The sequence below is a fragment of the Staurois parvus genome, unplaced genomic scaffold (assembly GCF_062004578.1).
Source record: "Staurois parvus isolate SC_StPar_1 unplaced genomic scaffold, SC_StPar_1.0 ptg000340l, whole genome shotgun sequence".
Taxonomy (NCBI): Eukaryota; Metazoa; Chordata; class Amphibia; order Anura; family Ranidae; genus Staurois; species Staurois parvus.
The window spans coordinates 4113700-4119699 of record NW_028318136.1 but is presented as its reverse complement, the minus strand read 5'-3'; positions in this window follow the sequence as shown (position 1 = coordinate 4119699).

The following is a 6000-nucleotide window of genomic DNA, read 5'->3' as shown; positions in this document are numbered from 1 at the left end:
TTGCTAGATTTGGTTTGCCCCGCCCTGTGTCCATATGCAGGAAGGTGGGTTGTTCCCTTGAATGTTTATGTCTTGTGTCTGTGTTAGAATAAAGCAGTCTATTTCCTGGTTTCTTTCAAGTCTGGTACCGTCTAGTCTTGTATGGCCAGTGGTGGTGTCCGTGGATCTGTGTTCGGACAGGGAAGCGGGAGTCTAACGGAAATACTCTAGTGCAGTCGGGGTCCGGTTCCGTTACAGGTGGTGAAAAAGGAGAAGTGTTTGGCTGGGGGGAACTCTCAGCAACTGTGTAAAAATAAATATATATATATATATATATATATATATATATATACACAGAATATACTGTACACTCACCAGTCACTTTATTAAGTATACCTTGCTAGTGCCAAGAAAATATCCCCCCACACCATTACACCACCACCACCAGCCTGAACCGTTGATACAAGGCAGGATGGATCCACGCTTTCATATTGTTTACGCCAAATTCTGATCCTACCATCTGAATGTCTCAGCAACCAGTCTGCCCATTCTCCTCTGACATCAACAAGGCCTTTTCATCCACACAACTGCTGCTCACTGGATATTTTCTCTTTTTCGGACCAGTCTCTGTAAACCCTAGAGATGGTTGTGCATGAAAATCCCAGTAGATCAGCAGATTTTTAAATACTCAGACCAGTCCGTCTGACAAAAATAATCATGTCACATTTAAAGTCACTTAAATCCCCTTTTTTCCTCATTCTGATGCTCATTCTGAACTTTAGTAAGTCGTTTTCACCACATCTAGATGCGTAATTGCATTGAGTTGCTGCCATGTGATTGGCTGATTAGCAATTTGTGTTAGCAAGCAACTGAACAGGTGTAAAAAGGTGTACCTAATAAAGTGGCCGGTGAATATATATAGATATATATATATCTATATATATATCAATAACATATAAGCTGAGTGGGGTAGGAGGAAGGGATAAGGGGCTGATGACAATTTTGTCTGCCAAGGGCTTTAATCAATTATTTACCCATATACAAACTTTCCTAGTCCTTTCATCCTCAACTGCAGTGCTAGGATTGTAAGAGGGACAGAATCAAATGTTTTAGCAAAATCCAAATATGTTACAAAGATAGAATTCCTACATCCAGAAATGAACTTACATCATGATAAAAATTACCATGTTCAGTAGACATGATATATCTTTCTTTGTTCTCTTCTATAGATTACTCTTCGCAGTTCCTGACGATGATGTCACCACCCCACTTTGCCACTTAGTCCGATCAGAGAACAACTTGGGGGTTATGTACTAAAATTGAAATGTGCAAAATCTGGTGCAAATCTGCATATAAACCAGTCAGCTTCCAGGTTTAATTGCCAAAGCTTAATTGAACAAGCTGATGTTGGAAGCTCATTGGCTTCCATGCACAGCTGCACCAGATTCTGAGTGCACGATTTTAAGTAAATACCCCTCTTTGTATTAACTGAAACAAATACAAGGTGTTCTGTGAATGGCGCCTGTACCGAGTGAGCAACCAACTGTGTTTGCTATGCAGAAGGACAGCACCATGGCACAGGACCTGGAAAACCATGGTGATCACCGTAGCGACTACTACATTGATTTGACACTTCCACAGCTGTCCCAAAGGTATGGAATTGTAGCCAGGTGCTTGACTAGTTATTTGGACACTTCAGCTGAATGGGTTAATACAACCTCAACTCCATCCACTAGGGGGAGCTGACAAGCAGATGGAGCTCAAGAGACTTGATGGTTGGCAGCATTGGATCATGGGAGATGAAGTTCAGGAAATAAACATTACTATGGTAGTCTATGGACCATTGGACTACAATTTCCAATGTAAGACAGGTATAAGGGAAGAGAAAGTGGTATTTTCTCAGGCTGAATACTGAGGAACTCTTTTTTTGATGCAAGGAGACAGAAGTGTGCACATTGCTGCTCCTGTGTGCACATCAACCTGCCACAAGCCTGCTGCCAAGTGGTGAGAACTGAAGCCACACTAGACAGATCCAGAAGTGAGCTGACATTTGAACAGTGAGTCCCCTGTTGTTTTATTGCTGGGACTGGTGAGAAGAGACTCCTGCCATTATCCTGTTGCTCTTGTAGAAGAGACTGAGCATGTAGGGACTAGCAATCTAACAGCATTATTTACTGCAGGCAGACTTTATTGGGACTGTACTCATGTGCACCACCATAACGACTGGGCCCCAATGTTATCTGGCTGAAGAACTAAGGCTAAAGACTGCTCACCCATAAAACTTTGCCTATTGTCCATAGTAAGAAGCACAGAACCTCTTTAGGGAATTTTAATTGTAATCTCTGCTATTCATTTAGAGTGCGCTCTAAAGTGGATATAGCCTACTGTTTTTCAGAGAAGTTATCGCAGCATTGATTATCATTGCTGTTACTGTTTTATAATGCCACTACTTATTGCTGATTTTGTGGATTACCAGGTTTACGCTAATTTAGCTGCGCAGAACTCCATTGGACGCTGCTATAGCCTAGTGAGCTTACTGTCTAGTGAACTGTGATTGACCTAATCCTTTACTTAGTCATTTATGTGCATACTTTACATATTACTGCAACCTGTGACAATATATTGCATTCATTTACCAATAACAAGCCTGGTATTTGCTTTTTGATACTGAACCTTAGTTATGTGCAGGTTATCTATATTTGTACTCCCAGTAGCAGTGTAGTATATATCCATTTGCTTAACCTTGTGTGTAAGTGGGGCTAAGGTTATTCTCAAAGAAAAGGAAGAAGAACAGAGAACCCAATCTACCAATCAGCTCCTGCGGAGGTAGCGCTACAGAATATGTATACTTATGTTAGTCCAAGTTGGATCAAAGTAACAATGCACTAAAAATTATACCTGGAGTTCAGCTTTAACCATTCCTGACAACACATACATAGGATTTTCCTCCTGCTATCATTGTGTACTCTCATCACGTTCACTTTTCCCAGAGAAATAAAATTATTATCTTTGAGCGGAAATGTTTTAAAATGAGTCACTTCTTCCAAAACCTTAATTAAATGTGTCTCAACAAACTGCCGTTTTGGCACGACTGCAGAAAATGAAGTGGTTATTATTAGAGCCAGACCACTGTCTCCTACACAGATAAACGCTGGCTATATGCACGCTCTGCGATGTTAAATGACCTCTCTCTGATTAACTTGTTGTCTCCTGGTAAGCTGAAGCCAGCCATTGACGGCTGAAATTTTGACTGCTGAATTCCTGCTGAACCTGTCGAAATGTGAGCCATGGGTGGCCTTGGTGGCACCCCATTGCTCAACAAAGGTTGACCAAAAAAATTATAAATGGCTAAACAGTTACTGCATCCAGCTAGACACAGTCACTGTTCAGTTATTCAGACAGCCGAAGTTGCCAGATGTCTGAACACAATAGCAAACAGGGAAGATAACCCAAATGATGCTGGTTAGCATGGATGGAGGAACCTAGTGAACAATAGGAATCTTTGTGTTTGTGGCTGACATTTCCTAACATCTCCCAGGATTTAACCTTTAATGTAATGTTCAAAGCGTCTCTGACAATCTTTTTTTTAGAATTTTATGCAGTTTATGGCAGTCTTTTTTATTTGTGACAGTCTATGACAGTCTTTTGTAACATGTAGCGCTTACCCTCAGAGGGGCCACTGAGAATATACCCAGGTCTCTCTGAGGTTTAGGGTCACAGGATATTCCAAAACGATCAACAGCAACAACAGGAGGAGAAACTTCTCTCTAATCTTCCAGTAGCAGCTTTTCTGGGGGTAAGGGGGAATGGCCACAACACTGAAGACCATACAGCAGCAGTCCATAAAGGCACATCAGGCACTTAGTTCCTTTCTGGCACTACTAGTCTCCAGCAAGGTCTTTACTCACAGTGTTCCAGGAGCTGTGTGCCACCCAGCATCCATAGGCAGATCCTCAGTGAGGGAGGCAAAAGACCTAGACTTCAGAATTGTGCCCTCTAGCAAATAACCATGTAACCATAACCAATCTCCTCAAGGCCCTCAGCCCAGCAGCTACTGAGGCCCAGATGGCAATTGCTTGTCTCTCTGACTATCTCCCATGGGCAACAGCCCCCCCAGGAGAACTAGAACCCTCTTGGAGAGGAAAGAACAGTTGCCAATTGAATCCATCTTTTCAGGTACTTAAACAGGGTGTTTTATTATGCTCCAGCGTACACTCTCTGCTATTTATTCTACGATACTAATTCCATCTATGTTTTACAGTCTGACAGCCAGCATATTATTGAACAGAATGATGTTATGATTTATTAGAGACCAAATATGATATGGATCAGATACATATATTAATTAGGAATTAAAATGTGTTCCATCAGCCTGCACGATCTCATAATATCGGCTTGTTTGGTATATAACTGAATATTATCTTCTTATACCTTAGTATAACCCTGTTTTATGAATGTAGCTCAATTAAAACAAGAATTATGGGTTATGTATGGAATTCGGCTTTGGTAGTTCAATTTTAGTTTTAAACAAAACAGGCTCATAGATGTGAATTCCCGAGTTCATAAATACTCTGGCTAATTGGGATTTGCTACCGCTCTGCTTTCCATCTAGTCTGGGTTGTTTTCTGTCATTTGTGCTTATATAAAATGGTTTTCTTTTAGCCCAGTTTGTTGCCTGACATGCTGCCTGGCACATACCCAAGATTTAAATTTAACCGTTTTTATTACCGACTTGCGCATTTTGGCGAATGTAAGGGTGGCACTATGATCAATACGACTGATCAAAATCTAGTTAAAACTGGTCCAAGTCCCAGAAAACTGCTGTGTGTGTGGCTAGTGAAAGAAATGATTGATGATTGCATATCAGCAGCAGCAAAACAGACAGACTGGTACTAGTGGGTCGATGTTTCCTTAGTATTAGATATTGTGGACACCAGGGACTGAAAAGCTCATAAAAAACTCAAATCCCACGTATTTCCTACGAGACTTATATAGCAGTTTATCAGATATCGCAGTGGAAAAACTCATATGTCTGAGTTAGTTACACACCGTGCAGGGGAAATTAGTTTTTCTGCAAGGGATGAGAAGTAAAGTCCCTTTGTGTAATATGATTTTTGGACAGCTTGACGGCTGATTTGTGAAGAGCTTGAGTAATATTATTGCCCTGACAAGTGTTTCTTCTTTCTTCTATGAGGTATTGCCTGCTTAAGGCAGTTTTTTATTCTCCTGAAATAAACACGAGCAAGCTGATAAAATAGATGTATGGTTTGTATGATCCGTGCATCCTAGTAACGCAAAGTGCAGTATTCCGCAGAGACCAATTAGGCTTCACCTTTTACTTTCACACTGATAAGAGCCATTATCTGATTGGTCGCTACTGGGAATTGGACATCTTCATTAAGCACAGCTTTATTAAATTAAAATTTCACCTTTGCACTTCGAAAGATAAATTAAAAATGTGTGTGTGTGAGTGTGTGTGAGAGTGTGAAAAAAAAAAAGCACCTGAAGAACTTTCAGCGGACGTTCATGTGTTTTGTACATAAGAGGCTTCCGCCTAGCTATTCTGCCATAAAAATCAGATCAGTGGATGGTTGCAGTGATGATTGTCCTTCTGGAACTTTGTCCCATCTGCACACTAGATCTCTGGAGCTCAGTCAGAGTGACCATTGGATGCTTGGTCACTTCTCTTACTAAGGCCCTTCTCCCCCGATTGCTCAGTTTGGCTGGGCGACCAGCTCCTGGAAAAGTCCTGGTTGTGCCAAACATCTTCCATTTGAGAATTATGAAAGCCAGTGTGCTTTTGGGAACCTTTTTTGACAAAGTGTATTTGTAGCCTTCCCCAGATCTGTATCTTGCAATAATCCTGTCTCTGAGCTCTGCAGGCAGTCCCTTTGACCTAATGGCTTTTGTTCTGATACAGTATGCATTGTCAGCTGTGAGGCCTTTTATACAGAGGTGTGTACCTTTCCAAATCATGTCCAATCAATTTAATTTACCATAGGTGGACTCCAATCAGGGTAT